The 27191-nt window shown below is 35.3% G+C and overlaps 2 long non-coding RNA genes and 1 pseudogene across 2 annotated transcripts; 2 read left to right on the forward strand and 1 right to left on the reverse strand.

Annotated features, from left to right (window-relative positions):
• Positions 1 to 1703: 1703 nt before the first annotated feature.
• Positions 1704 to 5512, forward strand: LOC140878968 (NADPH--cytochrome P450 reductase-like; annotated as a pseudogene).
• Positions 5513 to 24479: 18967 nt separating this feature from the next.
• On the forward strand, positions 24480 to 25733 carry LOC140885194 (uncharacterized). Its single transcript, XR_012150834.1, has 2 exons — positions 24480 to 24760; positions 25391 to 25733. It is a non-coding gene; the product is annotated as an uncharacterized lncRNA (long non-coding RNA).
• A 291-nt stretch (positions 25734 to 26024) lies between these two features.
• On the reverse strand, positions 26025 to 26725 carry LOC140879898 (uncharacterized). Its single transcript, XR_012149550.1, has 3 exons — positions 26575 to 26725; positions 26383 to 26471; positions 26025 to 26152 (listed from the first exon to the last, which is right to left on the reverse strand). It is a non-coding gene; the product is annotated as an uncharacterized lncRNA (long non-coding RNA).
• Between the last annotated feature and the right edge of the window lie 466 nt (positions 26726 to 27191).

Here is a 27191-nt window from a genome sequence, read left to right on the forward strand (position 1 = left end):
CCAAAACGACATTCAAACATAACATGGTTCATAATACATGTAACGAAAACCTTCAGTCCACGATACTCGCAGGATCGATACAACAGAAATGACGAGTTTGAATCTAAACATGCTATGAAACATAAACTAGATTGGCATGCTGATTTGACTTCTAAACCGAGTCTCACTTCTACTTCTTGCCCTCGAAGCTAACCATGCCTCTTTTGACTTGATCCTGCCCCACCTGTTGCCAAGTACACATACAAAACAAAGCAACAGCCGGATAAACCGGTGAGAAAGATACTCCCAGTAAAAGCAACATAACAAGTAATACAATTAATAAACATGCTTTCAAGGCAATATGTAATCACTATCAACGTAATGAAATGCATGTCTTTAAATCGGGATATCAATTCTGATAAACGAGGGATTGCTACTGTGCTTTTGGGATCCCGAGGATGAGATCACGTGACGACTCACCGACTCTCCCAATCGAGGTGGTGCCACGTATCCCACTCCTCTAAAATTTGAACAACTATAATGAGTTTACTAGCACTAGGCGAGACGGCTACGACCTAGGCCACTCAAATTATATCTTCCAAACGTCTAAACAAAAAGGGTTGTTCTGCCCGCTGAAATCAAAGTTGGCTCAAGATGAATGCATAACAGAACATAAAACGTAAGCCACATAACCAATCTCAATCAATCAACAAAATACAGTTCCACATGCTAGAACAATATTGATGCAATATGTGATTTTAAGGGAAACTCGAGAACCAACTGTCCCGAGTATGCTATCCCGCTACGATGACTGCTTTTACCTTTCAATGCAAGTAGTTCCAACTCTGGATAAGCTACAATAAAAAGGTTATATCAGAAACTATACAACCTAACAACAATCACTAAAAGAAAAATGCACAAACACAACACTTAAAAGACAACGTTTTTAACGAAAAGGGTTGTCTTTTTTTAAAAGACAACGCTTTTAGTGAAAAGCATTGTCGTTATATGTTTTTTGTTCATCAAAGACAACGCTTATTTTAAAAAGCGTTGTCAATAAGCGTTTTTTTGGGGTCAAAGACAACGCTTTTAAAAGTGTTGTCTATGAGCGTTTTTTTTCCCATGTATAACAACACTTTTTAAAAAGTGTTGTAGAAAAAATATTATTTTTATTTAAAATAAAACATAAAATAAATAATATTTTCTTAGCCAATTAGATCCCCAAATCTCAGACCCCTTCTCTCGATCGCGATTTCTAAATCTCAGAACCCTTCTCTCGATCGCGATTTCTTCTTTCGACATATCCCTTAGCTCCTTTTTCTCTCTTTCAATTCAAAATCCCACCTCGATTTATGGCTTCGATTTTTGCTCGATTCTTCAAACGATTTTTGAAGTGACTCCAACGATGAATTGGTTGACACCTCGCAATGTTCTCGCTCGAGCCGTCGGGAAGCCCACCTCGCATCTTCACTATAGGTGAATACCGATCCCTTAGTTTTGTGGTTCAAAAGCTGTTCCAAGTCTGCGACAAACAACAGATTCATCAGTTGGTTACATCGTTCACTGAGGATCCCGCTATGTTCATATCGGCCTGTCTTGAGCCTCTAGGGTATGTTTAGAACTCGACTACTGTATTTCTCCCTTGAATGTATAACTTTGATTTCTGGATTTTCGATTTTCTTTGCTTTATTGATAAAGTCTAGCTGGGACCCAGTTGAGAAAACATGGAACCCACGTCAAAGAAGCTCTCTCCGTTTGATTTTATATTGGCAATCTTAAAGGGCGGGAAACCCGATAATTCTGATGGGTCGTCGGACTTGGTGCCGCTGCTGATGGAGAACAGGGAGCTGATGATGGTTCTCACCACCTCCGTGGCGGTGCTGATCGGATGTATCGTGGTGCTGTTGTGGCGGCGGGTGGGTGGATCAGGCAAGAAGGCGGTGGAGATGCCGAAGCTAGTTGTGCCCAAGGCGGTGCTCGAGCTGGATGAAGTTGATGATGGAAAGAATAAAGTGTCCATCTTTTTTGGGACTCAGACTGGCACGGCTGAAGGCTTTGCCAAGGTAGAAACACCGATTACTTTATACCGACTAAAGGCATAAAAAGTATTGAATCGCATTTGGATTCTTTCTCCAAAGACTTTGTATGGGGATACTTTTTCGAACTTAATTAATTGTTAAATAAAAAATTTAATTGAGATTGCATCTGGATTTTCTCTTAATAAAATGAAATCCTTGGAGTTTTTAATGAGTGTCACGTGCCCAAAAATATTGTTTTGCTGTAAATGGCCGAACCTTAACATCTGCATTGACAAGAGGCCAAGAATTGTCCAGTTAATGCTAGAAACAAGATGAAGGGCATGAATTGGTATGGGAATTCTGGCACGCGTGTAGGGTGATTGTGTGTTATTCAATTGTATTGTATATTGACTGGTCCGCCTACTTTCAGAAGATTTTATTTTTAAAGAAATATAATTGTGGTAAAAATGAATTTTTACTTGCATAAGATTTAAAATTTTGATGTTTTGGTTGTGAATTTTGTTGTCCAGGCACTTGCCGAAGAAGCTAAAGCCAGGTATGAAAAGGCCAAGTTTAGAGTGGTTGATTTGGTAAGGTTTTATTTGAATTTTCCTTTTACTTTCATTGTTGAAGTACTTGTTCTAGGCTTATCTTTTTGGTTATGGTAGGATGATTATGCCGCCGATGATGAAGAATATGAGGAGAAATTCAATAAGGAAACTATAGCATTCTTTTGCCTGGCCACGTATGTGCCTTGAAATATGTTCTTTATCAAAGATGTAGTTTTGTGTTATGGTGAAAATATTTGTGTGTCTGACATAATCCAGATCATGTGGTTTATGATTGCATTGTGACGGTCAAGGATTTGTTACTTGCATATATGGAGACGGTGAGCCTACGGACAATGCAGCAAGATTTTACAAATGGTTTACAGAGGTATAATATCTTGACATCCGATTAATAATTAATCTTCATGGATTTCTCTCTCTGGCTTGAAATTATAGTCTTAGTTTATGATTTTGCGGCGCAGGGAAATGATAGAGGTGACTGGCTTAAAAATCTACAGTATGGTGTATTTGGTCTTGGGAACAGACAATATGAACATTTTAACAAGGTCTATCCACTTTATATACATACATTTAATTATGTTTGGACGCCAGATTACTAAAGTTTTCATTTAATTGATGGTATTCTCATTTTGTTTTATTATGTTTGGATGCCAGATTTCTAAAGTGGTGGATGAAATTCTTGCTGACCAAGGTGAGTTATCCCTTGCTGATTTTTTTTTCTTGTCTTATAGTTAGATATAAGCATGCAAGGTGCTTGATCTTCCTTCATAAGTTTTCCTATGAAATGTGTTACCAGTTTTTTATGTGAGTGTTCCGTGCTCTTTGAAGAGACTATGTTGTTGCATTCTCTGCAATTATATTTCTTTTTTCTATACGTGTTAATAATATCATTAATCTTTAATAGTTTGAAAGACATTCTTATTGTGAGTTATTGAGAAATGTAGGTCACTCCGGCCCGGAGAGTGCTGTATACTTGAAGATCTAATGTTGCTTTTAAGAAGGAGCTCCACATTGCCTCATCTGATCATTCGTGCATTCACTTGGAATTTGACATATCTGGCACTGGACTTATGTAAATTTCTGTCCAATATTATGTATCGTATAAATGTTCAGGATATTATTTGTTTTTATCACAGCTACTTGTTAGCTTCCTTTAACTCTAAAGCAGTATGCCAGAGTTTGTACTTATTCTAGTGTACATATCACCCTCAGGTATGAAACAGGCGATCATGTTGGTGTATAATGTGAAAATTCAATTGAAACTGTGATGGAAGCGGAGAGGTTACTAAATCTTCCACCGGATACATGCTTCTCACTTCACACTGATAAAGAGGACGGAACACTGCTCAGTGGAGGTTCATTGTTACCTCCCTTCCCGCCTTGCACATTGAGAATGGCACTAGCTCGATATGTAGACTTTTAAACTCACCTAAGAAGGTATGCTGCATTCCTATGTCTTGCATTTTATGTGCGATTCACATAGGCAGACATTAAGGCACTATCACGTATATTTTCCAGTCTGCTTTGGTTGCATTAGCCGCTTATGCCTCTGATCCAAGTGATGCCGATCGACTGAGACATCTTTCATCCCCTGCTGGAAAGGTTTGTAATCAATGAAGTCTCATATTTCCTATCCGAATCGAGTACATGACTACATGCCAAATTTTCTTATGAACATTTTTTCTTTGCTTCAGGAGGAATATACACAATGGGTTGTTGCAAATCAGAGAAGCCTACTCGAGGTCATGTCAGAATTCCCGTCAGCCAAGCCTCCACTTGGCATTTTCTTTGCGGCAGTTGCTCCATGCCTTCAAACCAGATTCTATTCAATCTCTTCCTCTCCGAAGTGAGTTCTTGTTATGCTCCTTTGTATGGTTGTCTTGATAATAACAAGAGTGTAGAGACACTTGCTGAATTAATGTTATCTGCATTTATTGTTGGTAAAGCCTTTATAAATTTTGCATTTTGAGTATTATGTTATACTCCTGGTGATGAAACAAGATGTCGCTGATTCAAGTTAAAAAAAGAAAAGAAAAGAAAATATTTGTTGCGATTCAAGCAACCTCTCGTTTACTTGTACTATATTCCATTTTTCACTAGCTTTTGCTTTAGGATATTAATTATCAATTGTTGGTTTTCTTCAGGATTGCCCATCTAGAATTCATGTCACTTGTGCATTAGTTTATGAGAAAACACCTACAGGACGAATCCACGAGGGTGTTTGCTCAACATGGATGAAGGTATTTGTTATCTATCCAATTGAATCTCATATTAATGTTTTATCTTGATAGTTGAGATTTAAAATGGACCAATGGTATAACAAGCAGTCTTTGTTTGGTTCTTTCGTTTAGAATTTGTAAACCTGAGCTTGCATTGGCCTTATTCGCAGAATGCCGTATCATTGGAAGAAAGCCATGACTGCAGTTGGGCACCAATTTATGTTCGGACTTCTAATTTCAAACTCCCCTCTGATTCTATAGTACCAATTATAATGATTGGCCCCGGTACTGGCTTGGCTCCATTTAGGGGTTTCCTTCAGGTTTGAGTAGACTTGTTTCGTTATTACACATACCATGTCCTATTTTCGCGACCCATGTCAAGAATGAGTGGCCGTGAATAAAATATTTTTTCCCAGGAAAGACTAGCTTTGAAGGAATCTGGAGCGGAACTTGGTCCTGCCGTATTATTTTTTGGATGCAGGAACCGAAAAATGGTTAGTAACCCGCCTAACATCGGTGTGAATCCTGAATATAATTAATATTTATGTTTATAGTAAGAGTTTGAAACTGTTGCAATCTACAGGACTTCATTTACGAGGAAGAGTTAAACGACTTTGTCAAAGGTGGAATAATATCTGAGCTGGTCCTTGCATTCTCACGTGAGGGACCCTCTAAGGAATATGTGCAACACAAGATGATAGAGAAGGTATTCCAACTCTTTAAATAAATTGGTGCTTGATTGAATTCTTTCTGATCGTGGATTACAGACATTACGTGGTTTTAGTGGTATCTATCAAGAGATAAATTTAGATATGCAGTGTAATGTAACCCCGATGGATCGTGAATAATATCTAATTAAGGGTTTGTGTACGTCTATAGATACAGTGATTCATTCATTTATGTTAACTCTCCTTCTTCATGCCTATTCTCTTATTTTACATGCGCTTATATAATAATACTCTTCTAGACAGGAGTCCTCCATGCATGTTCATTAATGTTGTATATAATTCATTGTATAGCAATCATGTTTGATTTCTTTATATACAAAAGAACATTCATTTAAAAGTGTGTGTGCTGTATAAATATGCTTATTCCAGGTTAAGGAACACAGCATTACCTACAAGAATGAGGATGGAATCATCGGGAAAATTTAATTTCTCAACTAGCAAACTTATCACGTTTTTAAGGTCCAGTGCATCTCCCAGGAACTCATACTCCTAGTTCTTGTGACCGACTCCACAGAGGAACGCATGCTTCCCTCTCGGAGGTTGGTTTGAGGTAGCGCCAGAAATATACAAACTCTCAGTTATAAATTTTCTATTACTGCATGTATATTTTCTCATACATCTCAAGGGGTTTCCTATTACAAATTTAATTGCACAAATCCCTCGCTTGTGGTGATGTTACGCCTTGCGAGTTTTTACACTACTGTGATATATAATAGTCCAGACACGCATTTATCCTCATCACAATTAACTTGTACTGAATGTTTGATGTTTGCCCATTTTTCTTGAATTACATATTGATCCCTTTGGTAGCAGTCAACTGGAAAATATTTTACAGTATATAATGATTTATTTAAATCTTTACTTGGTGATAAAATTGCATTCTTTGTTGGGCTCTTGTGCCAATATGATCTCAATGAGGTGTGGGGCTTCTCGGTTGACATTTGTCAGGCTTCTTCCCTGTTCTGGAACTTCCTTATGTTCCATGTTTGTTGTGACTTTGAAGCACTCTGTATTTAGGTTTTTTTATGTTGCGACTTTGTAACTAAGCTTAATTTTTATGCTTTAGAATTCTTATGATTTAAAATTTTTTCGTGAATATATATACTCTGAAGAAATTGCTGATACAAATTGATCTACAGGTGCGTAGGATTTCAGCTTGTGAAACTATGAGATCAGCAACTACCAATTGCAGTGATAAGACAGGAACTTTGACATGGCCGAGATGAACATGAAGAGTTCGATTATTTGTTATATTTGAATATTTTTGTTATATTTATATGATTTATAATATTGAAATATTGTATATTAGATTTAATTTTCAAAAATTTTGAATATTGAGTGATAATATTGAAAATTTGTGAATTAAATTTTTTTTTTTTGTTTTTTATTTGAGAAAAGACAACGCTTTTTAAACATTGTCGTAGGTGGAAAAAGCGTTGCGTTACTAAAAAAGACAACGCTTAAAAAATGTTGTCTTTTTCAAATATGACAACGCTTTTTATGCGTTGTCTTTGCTCAAAACGACAATGTTTTTTAAGCGTTGTCTTTGACCGCGGCCTTTTACAATATTGGCTACAACAAAGCTTTTTTGTGACAAAGACAACGTGGAAAAAGCGTTGTCGTTTTGAGCAAAGACAACGCTTAAAAAAGCGTTGTCTTTTCCAGAAACGACAACGCTTTTTCCGCGTTGTCTTTGAGCGTGGTATTTTACAACACTGGCTACGACAATTCTTTTTCGGGAACATTAACAACGCGAAAAAAGCGTTGTCTTTGGCCGTTTTTCTTGTAGTGAATATCGGCTCAAGGTAATCTCTTTACCGATTCTTCGTCAAACTCTAGACGATCGACTGCTGCTTCTCTGTCTCGACAACTCCAAACGAATCTGTACGGAGACAAAAGATGATCAAAAACAACGAACAAACCCAATGCCCAAAGTTCTAAAACTCAAACACGGTTCAAAATCCTCAAAATTCAAACCGGCGGCATAACGGCTATAAATGATCAAATCGGAAACGCAGACAGCAGTTCAATATCGATAACAACTCGAATCAATGCTAATACAACAATAACAAGGCAATTCCAACAAATCCCAAAAACCTCATTTTCGAAAATGACTTCCAAAAATCATAACAAATCCGAACGTCGCTCTATTTCAAAACCGACAGATAATAAACGACCAGAACTTCGTCAAGAACAGCATACTCGAATCTCAATCGATTCTAACAACATCCGAAAACTAGAATGTATCTGATCGTAGAAAAACTTACGATATAACGGAGCTCTCGCTGCAGTGATCGTTAATCTGCCTTCAAAAATAAATTCCAACGGTCGGATCGAGCTTGGACTGAAATCTGGAAGCTCAAAAACAAAAAGGGGCGGTTTCAATGGAGATGAATCGAGTTGGAGAAGATGAGAGGATGGTTGGACTAGTCAATGGAGTGTAGAAAATATATTAAACTCAAAATTTGCACTTTAGTCCCTGAAAAATCTAAAATTTGCAAAATGGTCCCTGATCAAAATCAAGTCGGCTCTTGAACTCTATAATCTCCGATTAACTCAAATAAACTCATTTAAGATAAAAACGGGACGTTACAGAATTGATGACATGACAAAAAATTTGTACTGAAAAATAATAACAGATAAATGTTAATGACTATTTAAAATATTTAATAAGATATAAAGTATGGACTTTTACTTTATAAATTTTCGCTCCCACTGTTTTGACATTTTCACTACCCTCTATTGAAAAACGAGAAACTCCTTTCCTCGGTAGGTACGTAAGGTCCAATTAGCCAATCATGATCCCGAATAATATCAGTCAATCATAATTTATAAAAGATAGTTTTCAATTGCATCTCCATGCAATCCTCTACGTAAACTTTTGTCTCACGTTTGATGACCCAATAATATGGCATCGTTCATCTTTACGTGTGAAGACTTACCCATCGATATTGAACCTTAATGGACGGTCACCATGAGTTCCCCCAATAATATGATCCGATATCATGGGAGTTCCACGTAGTTCACATCACCATATCAATGGATGTCACAACTTTCCGGCGTCCAAGCCCCCAATAATATGAGCCGATCATTGATCGCGGGTAGCGTTCATCATGCATCCATTGTCGATGGAAGACAAGAAAATTATAAACTCTTTTATAATTCCCCTATTCAGGCTTGATATAAATTTTGAATCTAATTCAAAATGAGGGTTTTTAATTTTGAAACGGTCTCATCATTAATTTTAAAAGATGGCCATGTTTGTTGTATGATTGTCGGACTCATGCAACTTTGTTATTATAAAATAATAACGCACATACTTATTATTTATAATATATCATGCATATATTATAAATAGTAAATTAACTAGGATGATCAATCGCCCCAATACCATTTGACCCGTGTGAGCCAAACACGGGCCTAGGTCCAATCCTAGGAAATGCACGGGATGCATATGCAACAATTACATAAGCTTCCAATATTTACATGTCTTGGATCTTCATAATTCGTGGCCCACCATCTTTCAATCTTGATCTTCCACTATCAAATATTTAACAATAAAATATACATTGCAAATAGGGATACATCTCATGGGGTGGAAACGAGCTATAAACCAAGCAAACTTTAAATTTGATAATTATTACAACCTATTCAACACAAAATATCCTAGCATACACCTAGAAAATTAGGCTTAGGCATTTGATCATCCTATATGCATAATATCACATATCATACACCATCAATTAATTATCACAATAATCAATTGATCAAATATTGTATATCTTGGTTCAATCACTAACTGTCACGATTATAAATTAAATTAAACAAAATAAAAAAACACCTTTGTTTACTTTCAAATTAATTTATTTATAACGAATTTCTTATAAATCACTATTTACTATAAAAAAAAATCTAATTCCCACTTTAATTATTTATTTTATTATAAAACACATAATTTATAAATTTTGAATTTTCATAAAATGAACCATTACAATGGCTCAACAACTTAGGGCTCATGGCCTTGGATATCCCAAAACACCTCTTTGAAACCCTAGTCGTCAAAGTCGTTGTCGGAGCTCCGTCGCCGGATTCTGGCAAAAACTTTAAAAAAATTATTAAAAGTGGGCTGCCCGTTGGGTAGCCGAGGGATGCGCCTTGCTGCCCGAAATGGGCAGCCCCATATTTCAAAAAAAAATCTTAAAAAAAACCCCTAAGTCGATGAAAATGATTTTCTCATGCGGTTAGAAATTGACTTCAACATAATATTCAACAAATGCTACACAAAAAGAGTAACCTAGGCTCTGATACTACTTGTTGGAGATCGGTTCTCTCGTTCCCGGAACCACAATGAAAGTTTAAATTTTTTAAGAAAAACCGAGCACTTGTGTAGCATTCAAAAATATTAAACATCCATAGAGTGTTTAAGAAATTTTTACCTATCAATCTTTAAAAATTTATTATGGCTTCAACCAAGTTGTAAACAACTTAGCTCTTGAAATGGTAGACACTATCTACAAGCCTCCAAGAGCACACCTTGCTCAAAATGGCACAAGCTTCCAAGAGCACAACTTGCTCAAGAATGGACTCCTTCTTCAAATTAGGTCAACGACTAGTCAAACTAGATCCACTCTAAATATGCATTAGAATACTTAGAGCATTTTTATTGAGAATTTCTTTGTCTTTTCTCTCAAGATAAAAGACAAAAATTGGAGAATTTAATTTAGTAGTGTTCGGCCATATGGAGAATGAGGAGGAGGAATATTGCTTGTCTGGGTACTTAAAAGTGTGTTATGACAAAATACAAAGCATACATAGAAAAAGTTAAAGCATGCATAGAAAAGTGTGCATCTTGTCTGTTAACCCTTCATATTCATTCTATCTCATGTATTGTATGTATTATATGTCAAACATATACATACATGGCTCATGAATTTAATATTTAATTAATTATCAAACTCAAACCCATTTACGTTCAATAAATTGATTAAATCCAACTTGAACTCATTCACGCCCACTAGTTGAATAATTATTCAACACTGTTTCTATTTGAGCCCTACAAGACCCAATAGTATTTAATTAATCCAACACTTGAATTAATTTAATTATTTGAACTCTACAAGGTCCACTAGTGTTTAATTAATTCAACACTTGAATTAATTTAATTAAGCTTATAATTATAGTTTTGAAAATAATCATTTTCAAAATTATTTATTCAAGTCAACTTTTAATCTTGGAACTAATTTTTGTTCTCAACGAGATTTAGAAATTCAGTACTTGTGTGACCATCAATAGTTCAATGATAAAACTAGCAGTGGATTTACATCTCCATGTGATTCGGGATCAACAAGTCCATATATGAGTTTACCCTATATAGCTCCATTCTTATTTATTAACTCCTTGATAATATGAACGTCAGAAAGCTCAAGTTTGATGGTACCCAACCAGTTATGTCAAAACGTCTAGCAGCATCGCTTAAATGACTTCCTAGGTATCAAATGATAGTGTCTGCAAGAACCATTCAATTATGATTAGCATACAGCACGGTCCTTTCAACTCATATATCCCGACCGATTCGACAAACATTGGTTTATCGAGAGTTGTCATTGAATAGATAACTATATGTCATGTTGTAGTTGCATCGAAGGTGTAATTCTAGAAACCCCTTTCTTATATAATTACCACCTACTCTGATCAGATATTTCAACCTACATATGCATGAGATCACATAGGATATCCATACCCGTAGGTAACCGATGAATCCCCGACTACAATTCATTGACTCCTACAAGTTTCGACACAACACCCAACTTTGCCACCTGATGACCCCAGTTAAGTCAGTAAACAAGTCAAAGTAAAGCGCTGGCATATAGAGTCTTCATGTTGTCCTGGGTCATGAGAACTAATGGTGTACAACCATAAACTAAGATCTTTCCACTCGATAAGTGAGAACCACTTGAAAAGTCCTTTAGGGAAGGTTGTTCAGTGAACTCTACAAGGAGTACCTATTTGTATGCTAGGACATTGCCATGTCCCCTACCAATGAAACGTGGTACTCACATCGCAAATACTAGTCTCAAGCTCGAGCGACCTTTATCCTTCTTTGTGGCGGCTGAATCAACTAGGAATAGTTTAGAATTTATTGTATTCCAAATATGAGTTTCATGATAGTCATCACATGACCATCTCATATTCTTTATATTATTTGTATATTCATGGGTTTTACCTATGCAGCTATGTTACGCTTTAAACGCATACAAATCTCATAAATGAGATTAATGTTTTTAATGCAATAACTTATCTTGTTTTGATAATTACAAAAATATATTATTATTTCTAATCGTTTAAAGTGAGACCTTGCAGATTAGATACTTATAAATAAATAAATTCATGTGCGGAATATTCAAAATTATGGAACAAAAAATTGCAAAAATTACAGGGAATTTTTGAGTCATCCAAATCTTATCTTCACCATTCATAATAAAGTATAGGATGCTCAAAAGCTACGGTCCAAATCTCAGCTCAATCCAACAACTAATCATGAGAAATGAATTTTTGAAATGTACCGCGCAGAACATAAAGCTAAAAGATGAAGGAGCGACTTCAGAAATTTACCGGAATCATTTGAGGCATCCAAATTAGATCACCACCATTCACAATGAATTCAAGATGTTTTAAAGCTACTGTCCAAATTTCAGGTTGATCCGACGGGTGGATTGTGAGTTATGATTTTTTGAAGTTTGTCGCGCAGTCTGCAACGAACCTAAACGGATGCAACATTTGTGTCAAAAACATGATCCAAAGTTTAATGAAAAAATTCATCCGACAAAAGCTACATTGTGCTGAATGGACGCAACGATGGCACAAACGGATGCAACGTTATGAACCGGCACCGAAAGAATTAAATGTGCGCCGAACGGACACAACGAACGCCAGAACGGATGCAACGAAACTGCCCGAGTTTGCAACTATAAATAAAGGTCATTCCAAGCCATTTCAAGTATCCCAATTCACTCTCCTCTCCTTTTCAAGCAAACTTCTATCTATCAAAGTATTCTATCAAGAGTTATGCGATATATTCAAAAATCGAGAGTTGTTTGCAAAAATAATTTGTGAGTTGGTTGTGAGATCATTGTAAATACTTTAGTGTGAAGCTAAGTGTGTTGTGTGATTGTTGAGGCTATCCTTGGAACCTTTAAGGCCAAGTGTATCGAGTTGAATCGGCGCGGTAATCGTGTTGAGTTGTACGGCTATCCTTGGAGCCATCAAGGACAAGACATTCGAAGTGCTAGTGGATCCTTGGTTAATCGATCTTAACCAAGAAGGGGAGACGTAGACGATTTATCGTCGAACTTCCATAAACATCTCTTATCCTTTTTACTGCTTTATTTACATTACGCATTTATTTACCGCTTTATTATTGATTGATTTAAGTCTTTCTCTTGCATATTTGCATAATCGCTTTAAATTGCTAAAGTTGTCAATAAAACCTAAATCTCCCTCCCCATTAGGTTCTAACAAGTGGTATCAGAGCCACCTTTTTACAAAATATTTTCAAAAATGCTCTATGGCAAATCTAGCGAGCGATTATGCTCAAGGGCAATCAACCAATCGTCTTCCTCTTTTCAACTGCATAAACTACGGCTATTGGAAAAATTGAATGTCCATATATATCCAATCCGTAGATTATAACCTTTGAAAAGTAACAGTGAAAGGTCCCTACATACCTATGAAAGAGGTTAAAGGGGTTCAAATTCCTAAGGGAATGGATGACTTTTCAAAGGAGGATATGAAATTAATTTTTCAAAATGCTAAAGCTATGAATATTTTGCATTGTTCCCTAGATATGAACGAGTACAACCGGATCTCGATGTGTTCTTCCACAAAAGAGATTTGGGACAATTTGGAGATATGCCACGAGGGAACCAACCAAGTCAAAGAGACAAAGATCGATCTTCTACAACTCAAATACGAGACATTTGAGATGGATCCCAATGAAGACGTAGATACAATGTTTTGAAGGCTCTCTCAAATCATCAATGAGCTGGCCCAACTTGGAGAACAATATCCAACCAAGTAAGTGTGGAGGAGAGCTCTGCGCGCCTTACCCAAGGAGTGGGATGCCAAGAGAACGGCCATCATTGAGTTCAACAAAGGCGACACAGCTTCTTATGATGTTGATCAACTCCATGGGACCCTAAAATCCCATGATTTAGAAGTGTCAACAAGGAAAGAATCAAAGAAGGAGGATGAGAAGATCAAGGAAAAGGGAATTGTCTTATCCACCCAAGCCGAAGAAGATGATGATGATGATATGACACTCTTCGCAAGAAATTTCAAACGATTCAAGCGAGGAAACAAAATCAAGAAAGAGAAAAAGTCGGACAAGGAAGTAACATGCTACAACTGTCAACAACAAGACCACTATGCAAATGAGTGTCCCCTCAAGAAGAAGGTTGACAAAGGCAAGAAGAAAGATCTAATAGTAATTTGGAGCGACAGTGATGATGACGAGGAGGAAGCTAACATCTGCCTCATGGCTATGAGTGATGAAATTATCTCCGACGACGATGATGAGGTACCTTCCTACGATGAATTAATACACGCTTATAAGCTTATGTTTGACATGACTAAATCACTTATAAAGGAAAACAGAAATCTCAAAAATGAATTAGAATCTAAGGAGCATGAAAACCTAAGATTAAAGGATGACATAGCTCACTTAGAAAAAGCATTTGATAAATTTAATGTTAGTAGTAATAAATTGAATAATTTACTTAGCATGCAAAAATGTAGCCTTGATAAAGGTGGAATAGAGTATGTAAAAAATCTATAGACTTTACTAGCTTATTGCTAAAGCTAAAATGAGATCACCCATACTTTCTCTTACTGTTGTAAAATAGGACATGCTAGACATAAATGTAGATCGTTGAAATATCAATATGATAAAAAGAGCTATATGAAATGGAGGCCTAAGAATACTTAGCAACTCATCAGTCGACATTATGAGAACATGATCTAAGGGAGTTCATCATAGACCGGTTTAAACTGCCTTGACTTGCGACTGGTTGTCCTGATAAACACTGCTCTGTCCAAGGAAATAGGTTTTTAAAGAGGTCATAGCCCTACCTACTACTGGGAGCACTCTTAGAAAGTGTCGATGATGTCACTATGAGAGACTGAACTCTTAGAAATCCATTTTGTATCTCTTTTTTCTAACACTGTGGACCCAAAAGAACTAAAGGGTACCAAAATCAATTTTCGCAGGAAAATAGGAAAAATGTTCTCCATAGCATATGGTATCTAGACAGTGGATGTTCTAGAAATATGACGGAGAACAAGGAGATACTCCAATCGGTCAAACCAAAGGAGAAGGGAACTGTCACCTTTGGAGACAACAGCAAAGGAGTAATTGAAGGAATCGGCTCAATAGGTATTTCTAAATCCTGCTTGATTGATGATGTACTCCTGTGAAAGGACTTAAGCATAATCTACTAAGCATAAGTCAATTGTGCGATAGAGGTTATGAAGTCAAATTCACTCCCCAACACTGCACAATATCACTCACATCTGACAAATCCATAAAATTCAAAGGATATAGAAGTGAAAATGTTTACAAGGTTTCTTTAAATAATTTATCTTTGACAAATAATAAAAGTATTGTATCCTTGAATGTTGATGATAGCATTCTTTGGCATAGACGATTAGGTCATGTTGGTCCTAGTACCATTGAAAAACTTTTTAAACTTGATCTAGTAGTTGGTATGCCAAAACTCAATTTAAAATTAGATTCGGTTTGTGATGCGTGTCAACTTGGCAAACATACAAATGAATCTTTTAAAAGCAAAAATTTTGTATCAACTTCTATGCCCCTTGAACTTCTCAACCTAGATCTATGTGGTCCCTCGAGGAACTCCAGCCTAGGAGGAAAGCTTTATGCATTTGTCATTGTGGATGATTTCTCACGTTTCACATGGACATTGTTTTAGCCCACAAAAATGATGTCTTCGATTATTTTAAAACGTTTTTCAAACGTGTTGAGAATGAGAAAAATATTTCAATAAAGCAGATCTGTAGTGACCACGGAACTGAATTTCAAAATGAGAGTTTTAAAAATTTTTGTGAAGAGAAAGGCACCGATCACAATTTTTCTTGTCCTAGGACTCCTCAACAAAACGAGGTCGTTGAGAGGAAAAATAGGACATTTGTGGAGATTGCGAGGACCATGATATGTGAGAATTCTCTACCAAAATATTTTTGGGCTGAAGCAATGAACACTGCCTGTTATATCATCAATCGTGTATCAATAAGGCCTATTCTCAAGAAAACTCCATATGAATTATGGAGAGGGAGAAAGCCTGAAATTTCATATTTTCGGGCTTTCGGATCAAAATGCTACATTCATAATAACGGTAAGGACAACCACGGTAAGTTTGATGCCAAGTCCGACAAAGAAATCTTTCTCGGGTATTCTACCTCTAGTAAAGCTTTTAAAGTATTTAATAAACGTACTTTACTTGTTGAAGAATCTATGCTTGTTGTATTTGATGAATCTATGTCTGTAGTTTCTCGTACTATTAACGATGATGTAGAATTACTCGAAGAAGAGATGGCTTCCTCAAGCCTGAATGATATAGATGTTCTGTTGAGGAAACTCCACTACCAAAGGAATGGACGCTTCACAAAGATCATCCTATGGATCTTATCATTAGAAGTCCTTCGAAGGGAGTAACCACTCGATCTTCTCTTAATAATATTTGCAATCATCTTGCTTTTGTTTTGCATGTTGAACCTAAGTGCATTAATGATGTTTTATTAGATGATGCATGGGTTATTGCTATGCAAGATGAATTAAATGAATTCAAATGCAATGATGTTTGGTGTCTTGTTCCTAGGCCACATGAAAGATCTATTATCGGTACTAAATGGGTCTTTAGGAATAAACTTGACGAGCATGGTACTATCACTAGAAATAAAGCTAGACTTGTAGCAAAAGGATATAGTGAAGAGGAAGGCATTGATTATGTTGAAACATATGCTCCTGTTGCCCGACATGAATCTATTCGCATGTTGCTTGCTTTTTCCAGCTCTAGAAATTTTAAATTATTTCAAATGGATGTCAAAAGTACTTTTTTAAATGGTGACTTAAAAGAGAAAGTTTATATTGAACAACCTGATGGCTTTGTTGATTCCTTATTTCCTGATCATGTGTATAGATTAAACAAACCTTTGTATGGTTTGAAACAAGCCCCTAGAGCTTGGTATGAAAAGGTGTCTACTTTCCTTCTTTCAAATGGTTTTTCGAGAGGAAAGATTGACATTACTTTATTTACTAAAAATGTTAAATATGATTTATTGATTTTGTAAATTTATGTTGATGACATAATTTTTTGTTCTACTAACGAATCTCTCTGTCAAGAATTCTTCAAGCTAATGCAGGATCACTTTGAGATGAGCATGATGGGGGAACTTAACTATTTACTCGGATTGCAAATCAAACAGTGCAAGGATGGGTTCTTTGTGAACCTGTAATGGACTGGGATTTTCTCTCAGCTGGCCCAGCCATTTTGCTACTCATGGCCTTCTTCCCCCTGGTGGGAAGTTTCGTGCCCTCCCCAGACTCGAACCTTGTACCTCTAGGCTAAGTACAAAGTCTTATCAAGTATGATACCATTGAGCTAGTCTAGCTCAATGGTACCATACTTGATAAGACTTTGTACTTAGCCTGGAGGTACAAGGTTCGAGTCCTGGGGAGGGCATGAAACTTCCCACCGGGGGGAAGAAGGCCATGAGTAGCAAAAATGGCTAGGCAGTAGAGAGGCCCAGTCCATTATAGAACCAAAGCAAGTACATCAATGAAATTCTAAAGAAGTTTTTGATGGAGAACTCAAAGTCATCATCCACACCGATGAGCACAGCAATCAGACTCGACAAGGATGAAAATGGTAAATCTGTAGATCAATCTTCCTTTCGTAGTATGATCGGCTCCTTATTGCATGTTACTGCAAGTAGGCCGGACATTATGTTTAGTGTTTGCTTGTGTGCACGATTTCAATCATGTCCAAAGGAATCACATTTGTTCGCCATAAAACGCATTTTCAAATATATTCAAATACTCCAAATCTCGGCTTGTGGTATTCGAAAAATTCTTTCTTTGATTTAAAAGCTTACTGTGATGCCGACTTTGGTGGATATAAGGTGGACAGAAAAAACACTAGTGGAACCTGTTTCTTTTTAGAAAATTTTTTGGTTACTTGGTTTTCTAAAAAGCAAAATTGTGTTGCGTTATCAACGACCAAAGCCGAATATATGGCTTCCGGTAGTTGTTATGCGCAAATTCTTTGGATGAAACATCAACTGCTTGACTATGGCGTTTCTTTTTCAAAAATCCCTATTTTTTGTGATAATATAAGTGTCATATGTCTAACAAAGAATTCGATTCAACACTCTTGCACTAAACATATTCATATTTTTTATCATTTTATTCGTGACCACATCGAACAAAATGAAGTTGAACTTCAATATGTTGACACGAAAAATCAAATTGCCGATATTTTTACAAAATCACTAGATGAAAACACTTTTATTCGTTTGCATGGTGAACTTGGCTTGATTGAGTTGTAATCACTTGATGACATATTTTAAAATTAATGTGATATTAAGGGGAATCTTAATATTAAATTTGAGCATTTAATATTGGATAATACAAATTAATTGTATTTATTCATAATTATAAGCTCACATTTTATGTGCATTACTTGTTATAATTTATAATTCTAAGAGAAAAAATTTGAATTTTGCATACACTGTCCAAACGTTGCATCCGTTCCTAGAACGTTGCATCCGTTCTCAGCAATGAACGTTGCGTACATTCCCAGAATGTTGCTTCCGTTCATTGCATACCCCTGTATCTCGACCTATACCTGCCAACTATCATGATAGGCAGATTCTTCCAAGTCGTATCCTTGATCGCCCTTATTTAGCAAAATCGCATCTTCGTGTGTTGGAATTTATTGATTTCCAACAATGGGGAGCGTTTTTCCAGCCTTCTCATCCAGATTTTATCTATACCTCTCTCATCCATGAGTTCTACGCCAATTTTGAACTTGAGTTGTGCAGCAATGACATTTATGCTATTACGATTGTTCAAAATCGATATATTCATTTTTCTTCAGGTGATCTTGCTTCTTGGTTCTCTCTTCCTAGAGATGGACCCAATGAGTTCTTTGCATTTAAATGGCCTGAGGATAGTCCCGCGTTTAGCCATGAGGAAGCTCTTTCTGTCATTCTTGGTCGACCACCTCACGGTGGTGATGATCGACCAACTCTCAAAATGCTTTGTCCTGATTTTCAAATTATCCAAAAGTTTATCACTTCTTCAATCATTCCTCGCGCTGGAGACCATTCCAAGTGCAAATATCTGGACCTTTATGTACTTTTTCATATTGTTGTTCAGCGATCTTTTAACCTTCCTCATTTTCTCATTCTGGTTATGCATCATATTGCTAAAAATTCAAAAAAAGTCAGTCTTCATTTTGTTCGGTTTATTAACTGAATTCTGACTCATTTTGACATAGTCTTCGATGACTTGGAGAAGACACCTATCACTGAGGCTTATACTCTTGACCATACCTCCATTATTAAAATGAATTTGTCATGGAATCCTGTATTGTTTCGATGGGTGCATGACCCAGGTCATATTTTCTCTCGTTTTCATCCTGATACCAACTTTCACATTTCTTTTTCAAATCTTCCTCCGTCCATTCAAGAGAAAGGATTTCCTGGTGGTTTCACTGACACCGATATTCCTTCCTCTTCTGCGGTTCCTTCCTCTTCTACGGTTCCTCCTTCTTCTTCACCTATGTTTGATTATGGTGAACTAACTTTTTCTCCTCCTGTGATGCCTCAACCTCCACCTACTCCGGCTCCATCTTCTGATCATCTGTTTGAGTATCTTCAGCGGCTTGAACTCAATTTGGATTGCAATTTCTCTGTCATTCAGTCCATTTAGACATCTATCACGAACTTGTCTTCAGATATGCGAACCTCCTTTCATGATGTCAACCAAAGAATCACTGTGCTAGAAAACCACTATTTTCAAGACGCTTCGGATGACTATTCTTAGGGCATGATTGGTATGCAGTAATGGGGTAGGAATGGAATGGACATTCCCAAACCCATTCTATTTTTTATGTTTGGTATGCCTATAGGAATGGAATATTCATTCCCATGGGAATGCTCATGCCCAATTCCATGGGAATAGTGATTCCTTTCCTGCTAGGTGGGAATCACCATTCCATTCCCTCCTCTACTTTCCATTTATTTATATGTGACAATATTATCCTTATTTAACCACACCAATTAATCAAGCGATGAAATAAAAAAATTAAAGGACGCTTGACTCTTCTGACTCTTCTCAATTTTCCTTTACCTTCGTCTCCTTCTCGTTCGTCAGAGGTAATCTCACCAATTAAACCCAAAAAATATTGTATTCAGCTATTTGAAATTTTATGTCGCAAATTTATGTCAAAGAATATAATATTATATGATGTTGTAGTGTGGTGTGGTGTGGCATTTCCATGGTTTTCTCATATTTCATATTTCTTTGATAGCAATTATTTTGTTCTTGTCGGTTTATTCTTGTTTCTTAGTCAATTATTTTTTAAAAAAAATTAGATTAGATGTTCAAATGATATGAGAATGTGACGGTCAGGATTTGAGTTCTATTTTTGACGTAGAAATCTATACATATCATTGTTAAATTGTGTTAATCATAAAATATTTCTTGTTAATTACTGTTGAAATTATTGGGAATAAAAAAGCTAATACATGTTAATTGTTAATAAATTTGCAGTTATGACAAGATTAAGTTTAGCAACAACTAAACTGGCGAAGAGAAAGAAATACATAGCAATATTAACTTTTTGGTTGAGCATTATGCAATTAGTAAATTGGTTTTGGATCATTGTTCTTAAATTTATAAAAAATCATAATAAGTTTATTAAAATAAGCTCAGTGCTATCATTTTTTCTTAATTATTATAAAGAATGGACACTCAAAATCAAGACGTGAGAGGTCGTGGAAAAAAACAAAAAAAATGGAAGTATGAGGAAGATGCCAAGCTCGTTGAGGCACTTCTTGAAATGGTAAATCTTGGAACATATAAAGCAGATAATGGGTTCAAACCAGGATATCTGAACTATATCGAGGAGAAGATGCAAGTTTCTTTGCCTAACTCAGGCTTGAAGGCTAAACCTCACATCGAGTCAAGAATTAAGATCTTAAAGAGGGATTTTCATATTGTCTATGACATGTTAAATGGCTCCAATACAAGTGGTTTTGGTATTGATCCGATCAAAAAATTTCTTACAGCAGAAAAAGCTGTATGGGATTCATATCTTCAGGTTTGTATATATAACTGATAATATCAATCTTTTTTTATTATGTTTGTTTAAATTATTTATTTAAAATTTTTAATTTTTCCAGAGTCATCCCTTGCATTCAAGTTGGCAAAAAAAGTCATTCCCATTTTATGATGACTTGGTCATTATTTTCGGAAAAGATCGGGCAACGGAGATAAACGGTGAATGTTCTGTCGATATGATGGAAGATATACAACGAGAAGAAACGAACAATCATTCCAACAATAATGTTGAAACAACCATGGAATATGGTCTTGATGACTTTGAACTAAGTCATTCATTTTCTCTTATGCAGTTTCCAAGAAATGAAGGAGTACAAAACCAAAAGGAAAAAAAAAAAAAATAGAAGCAATGATAGCATGTTGGTTGCGGCAAAAATCAAGGATGCAGCTTCAATCATTGGAAGCGAATTGCCAAAGCTAGTCAAAGTTTTTGTAAGGCAATTGGAGTTGATGCAGAAATTTCAGAGAAACGACAAAAGATTGATGCTGAGATAAGCAAGATCCCTAATATGACTATAGGGGAAGCTATTAAAGTTGTGTGTCATATAGCTAAATCTCATGAGTTAACTGACGTGTTCTTTAGCATGACTCAAGAAAGAAAGGAGCAGTTGATTAAATCTATCATCAATGGAGACGTTTAAATTCGAAGAAGGAAAAAATAGTTGGTTTGAAGTTTAATTTTGAAGAAGTAAAAACACAGTTGGTTTGATTTTATTTTATTTTTTTGGTCATATTCTTGTTTTGACTAAAATTATTTTAAGATTTTATGTTTATGTTATTAAGTACACTCCATTAATTGTGTTGGTTATTTTATATTTAATTTAAATAATTTGGTTGATTTTTTTATGACTTTACAATTAGAATAATTTGGTTAATTTTATATATTGTAGATTTTAACTTTAATTAAATAAGTTTGTTATTACGATTCAATAGTATCTATACATATTTTTTACAAAATATATCTAATTACGTATTTATTAAAAAATTAATAAAATGGTAATCAAGTTTATGAATTTATTGATATACTTGTATTTTATTTTATTTTTTTATAAATAAGGGGTAATTTTGTCGTTACAAAGAATTTCATTCAATTCCTATCATTTATTTTGCATTACCAATCATAAGAATGGAATCAAATTGGTATTCCATTGTAAATTCGGTATGATACCAATCATAGGTATGGAATATAAAATATCATTACATTCACATCTTCATTCCATTACAATATTGATTCCATTCATACCTTATTTCATTCATTCATATCAATCATGCCCTTAGTTTTATATCTTTGTTGTAATTAAATTGTATTAGAATTTTTCTTTCTATTAATGAAATTTATTATTGCATTGTGTTGTTTATTTATTAGCTTTTTTATTATCACAAAAAGAGGGATATGTAATTTAGTTAAAAATTTAATGTTTTTAATCAAATAGAAAGGGGGAGAATAAAACTTGATTATGTGATAAACAATTTGTTGCTTAAAATATTGTTATATTAAGGGAGAGCTTTTTATGTATTTAATTTGCCTTAAATTATTGCACTTTATCTTTGTTATTTAACCAAGTTTTGTGATTATCAAAAAGGGGGGAGATTTTTACGCCTTAAACGCATACAAATCTCATAAATGAGATTAATATTTTTAATGCGATAACTTATCGTGTTTTGATAATTACAAAACTAGATTATTATTTCTAATCGTTTAAAGTGATACCTTGCAGATTAGATACTTATAAACAAATAAATTCATGTGCGGAATATTCAAAATTATGGAACGGAAACTTGCAAAAATTACTGGGATGTTTTGATTCATCAAAATTCGATATCAACCAATCATAAAAAATTATAGGATGCTCAAAAGCTACAGTCCAAATCTCAGCTCAATCCAACGGCTAGATCATGCGAAATAAATTTTTGAAATGTACCGCGCAGAACATAAAGCTAAAAGATGAAGGAGCAAATTCAGAAATTAACTGGAATCATTTGAGGCATTGAAATCAGATCTTCACCGATCCAAATTTCAGGTTGATCCGACGGGTGGATTGTGAGTAATGATTTTTTTAAGTTTGTCGCGCAGTCTGCAACGAACCTAAACGGATGCAACGTTTGTGTCAAAAACATAATCCAAAGTTTAAGGAAAAAATTCGTCTGACAAAATCTGCATTGTGCTGAACGGATGCAACGATAGAACGAACGGACGCAACATTCTGCACTGGCGCCGGAAGAATTAAATGTGTGCCGAACGGACGCAACGAACCTTCCCGAGTTTGCAACTATAAATAGAGGTCATTCCAAGCCATTTCAAGTATCCCAATTCACTCTCCTCTCCTTTGCAAGCAATCTTCTCTTTATCAAAGTGTTCTATCAAGAGTTGTGCGATATATTAAAAAATCGAGAGTTATTTGTAAAAAATCATTTGTGAGTTGGTTGTGCGATCATTGTAAACACTTGAGTGTGAAGCCAAGCGTGTTGTGTGATTGTTGAGGCTATCCTTGGAGCCCTTAAAGCCAAGAGTATCGAGTTGTATTGGCGCGGTGATCGTGTTGAATTGTACGGCTATCCTTGGGGCCATCAAGGCCAAGACGTTCGAAGTGCTAGTGGATCCTTGGTTAATCGATCTTAACCAAGAAGGGGAGACGTAGACGATTTATCGTCGAACTTCCATAAACATCTCTTATCCCTTTTACTGCTTTATTTACATTACGCATTTATTTACCGCTTTATTATTGATTGTTTTCAGTCTTCCGCTTGCGTATTTACATAATCGCTTTAAATTGCTAAAGTTGTCAATAGAACCTAAATCCCCCCATTATGTTCTAACAAGCTAGCATGGGTATACAGATAAATATGTGTCAAATTAAATAATTCAAATATTATTAAAATAAAGATTGTCATATAAAAGTTATCACAAGGACCCTCGGCCAACACTTGGCTCGACGGACACCTACTCTAACATAGAGACCGCTCAACTAGCCACATCTGTGCCGAAAAAGAGATGTTTTCATCTTACACTCCTGTCATTGAAAAAAAAATGTTCATGGGAAACTCTACAACTTTCGATGTCGCTAAACTTGGGAAAGTGGAGAAGAAAATGACGTTTGGAAAAGAGATAACGCTAAAAAATGTACTCATGTGCCAGACATTCGTAAGAAGTTAGTTTCTGGTTCCCTATTGAGTAAGGCAGACTTTAGACTCATCTTTGAATTGGATAAGTTTGTATTAACCAAACCTGGTGTATTCATAGGAAAAAGATACCAAGACAGTAGTATTTTTAAATTGAAAGTAATGAATGTTAAAAGGTATTTGTTCCTTAGATTTCTTTCCTAATTGTGAATAAATTCTTATTAAGAGTTTTTCTTTCTAGGACTTGCTTAAAAAAGATATAATATATATATATATATATATATATATATATATATATATAGTTTTGATCTCACACACCCTAGTATGCGTGGAATCTATGAGCACCTGTTTATGTGGCATCTATATGTTTTTTTATATTTATTTTTTATATTTTATAGAATAGAACTAAAGCCACAACGGCTAAAATAGAAAATAAACGTGAAGTGAAGAAGCCCAATCTCGTTTCTCATCTCGATCGGAGGGGAGAAAACCTTCCCCAACGCGGATGAGTTTTCGTTCTATACTGAGCAAGGTGAATCGACGAAGGAGGCAAAATCTTGACCAGCGCCGACGGCCGCCTCTCTCCGGCCTAGGTTTTTCCAGTGGAGACCCTTTCTTCCACCGCGACACACCCTTACCCTCCGCCATCTCCTCGCCGTGCACTCTGTCTCCCACCGCCACCGGCCTCCTTCATACTTTTTCCAAGGTATTGACACGCATTTAAAGCTTTCTTGAGTTTTTTAGAATTAGAGCTTGTTTCAAAATTTCGGGGTTTGACAATTAAATGAAATTGGAGGTGTAATTTGGTGAAATTAATGAAAAATAATACAACGAAAATTGCATAGATTATCTGGAATAAAGGTGAAGGTCCTCTCGTCAAATTGTAAGCCTTTTATTTCCTTATCTCCACAAAGTGATGTTTAACCATTTCAATTATTTTCTAAGAGGTACGTGACAACTCAATGAAAACAAAAGAGGAAATTAAACCACTCTGTAGTCCTCTCTATTGCAAAAGAAGGTTTTTTTCCTAAGCAAACATGTCTGATATCTATATGTTTTCTGCTCTGGCCAAGATCCACTGAGTGTGCTACAAAATGGTTTGAAATGGGATTCGTTGGATAAAAAATATATATATTATCAGTGTCTTTCATTAAAAATATGAATATATTATTATCTTGATTTTACGAAGGTTCATTGAATATTTTTCAAGAAATTTAAAACATAGATTTTCATTATCTCACAATGGTGAGTTGTTTTATTTTAAGTTGTAATTGTCTGTAGTTCATTTTTTTTCTTAATACAATATTAAGAAGTTGTTTTTTTTTTTACAATATAGGGAAAAACATATGTGGTGAAACAATCTGCGGTAACTTCTTTCAAAAATACTGGAAACGAAAGTTCACACGCTTTCAAGTTCAAGGAGAAGAGTTTCGGAACCTGAAAATACTAAGTTGCAGTAGTTAGAACAGAACTTGGAAGATATACAAAAGACTTTGGATGTGCTGCAAGAGAATTTGAAGGAACTACTAATTAGTACTGATGCTTAGACATATTATTACAAGTTGTTGTCTATGTTTTCGCATAATACATGATTGTGAGATTAAGAGCTGATGAAAAAATTTGTGACCTCGAACATACGATCTTCTAATTGTAGTTATGCTTAGCATGATCACTTTTAATGCGCATTAAGTTTTGTATAAAAGTTGGGAATTGAAATCCATTTTAATGAAGTGGTTACAGCTCATTAAAATCACATAGTTATGCTTTGCATGATCACTTTTCATACGTCCATCTTGTTCTTAAAATAAGTTGTTACAGCACATTAAAATCACATAATGATAGCTTTTAAGTGATGGATATAAAATTAATTAAAACAAACAAAATCTCAGTTCTTCACAAAAAACAATTGTGTAAAAATCTATCTTTACAAAATCCAAACTTTTGCCGTAAGAATCCTTGCATAGAATGCCCTCATAATGTAGCAAATTTCAAAGTTCACAATACAAGCTTTCATTCCACGAGATTTTATGTTCCCGCTTGAAACTTATGTCCAACAAAAGAGCTCCCTTTCCAGTCCTTTTACCAGCATTTTCATAATCTGACAAAAGAGATGAGAAATAACAAGAAAAATTAATACTCCCAGTAATATCTATATCTCACCAAAGTAGAACTCCAAAATAATTATGTACAAATTCGAACTCCAAATTTTATTATAAGACAAATAAAAACAAATGAAAGAAAATATTTTGGTTAAACAACTAGAAAATTAACAAAATCTCAGAAACAAATGTAGCATCAGAAATTAACAATGACACATAATATGCATACCTTATTGTGATCCATTTAGAGTACCATCCATCGATCCTAAATCTTCTTCATCTGAGATGTCATCTTTGTTATCATTATTTATAGTTGACCTGATAAAAGACATGTTTTCATGGTTATTAATTTAATGGATTATATATTTTTGAAAAAAAATCAAAAAAGAAAAAATAGTTTTAATTAACACATATGACATACCCGCCTTGCAAATTCGGATAGTTGCGCTTGTCATGTAAAACACCTCGACGTCCGCATCCACGACATTGTCTGCCTTTTGAGGTTGACTTCTCCTTTGATGATTTTAATCTTTTTCCACATCCTTTTGTTCTTATTTCAGAAGGATCAATGATACCAATGGCCTCATCCATGGTTCTCCTGCTTTGACTTCCACTAATTAATGTTCTATTAATATTCATTTCCTTCATTTTGCTATCAATATGATGAAATTGTTCAGCCAAGAATTTTGTCCCCTCTTTAGTCAAAGATGCAACATCAATTAAAGAAGAAGATTGACATGATAACATCAAATGTCTGGACATCAAACACCTCTCTGGATCCTCAATCATATTTTGCTCATCCATAGGATATAATGCTCCAATTTTCGCATCTTGTGTCCATCGTTTCAGAATATACTTATCAGGCAAGTGAAACAGTTGGTTGATACGGAAAAAAGCTAACATATGGCTGCACGGAATACCCTCAAATTGAAATTTCATACAACTGCACGATATATCATCTCTTTGAATGTCATGCGTAAGCACTCTTGGTTTCGACGAACTAGAACCTTGAAAATTCATCACATTATAAACCCCAAA

This window comes from Henckelia pumila, chromosome 2 (genome assembly GCF_033568475.1).
Source record: "Henckelia pumila isolate YLH828 chromosome 2, ASM3356847v2, whole genome shotgun sequence".
In the NCBI taxonomy this organism is placed as follows: Eukaryota; Viridiplantae; Streptophyta; class Magnoliopsida; order Lamiales; family Gesneriaceae; genus Henckelia; species Henckelia pumila.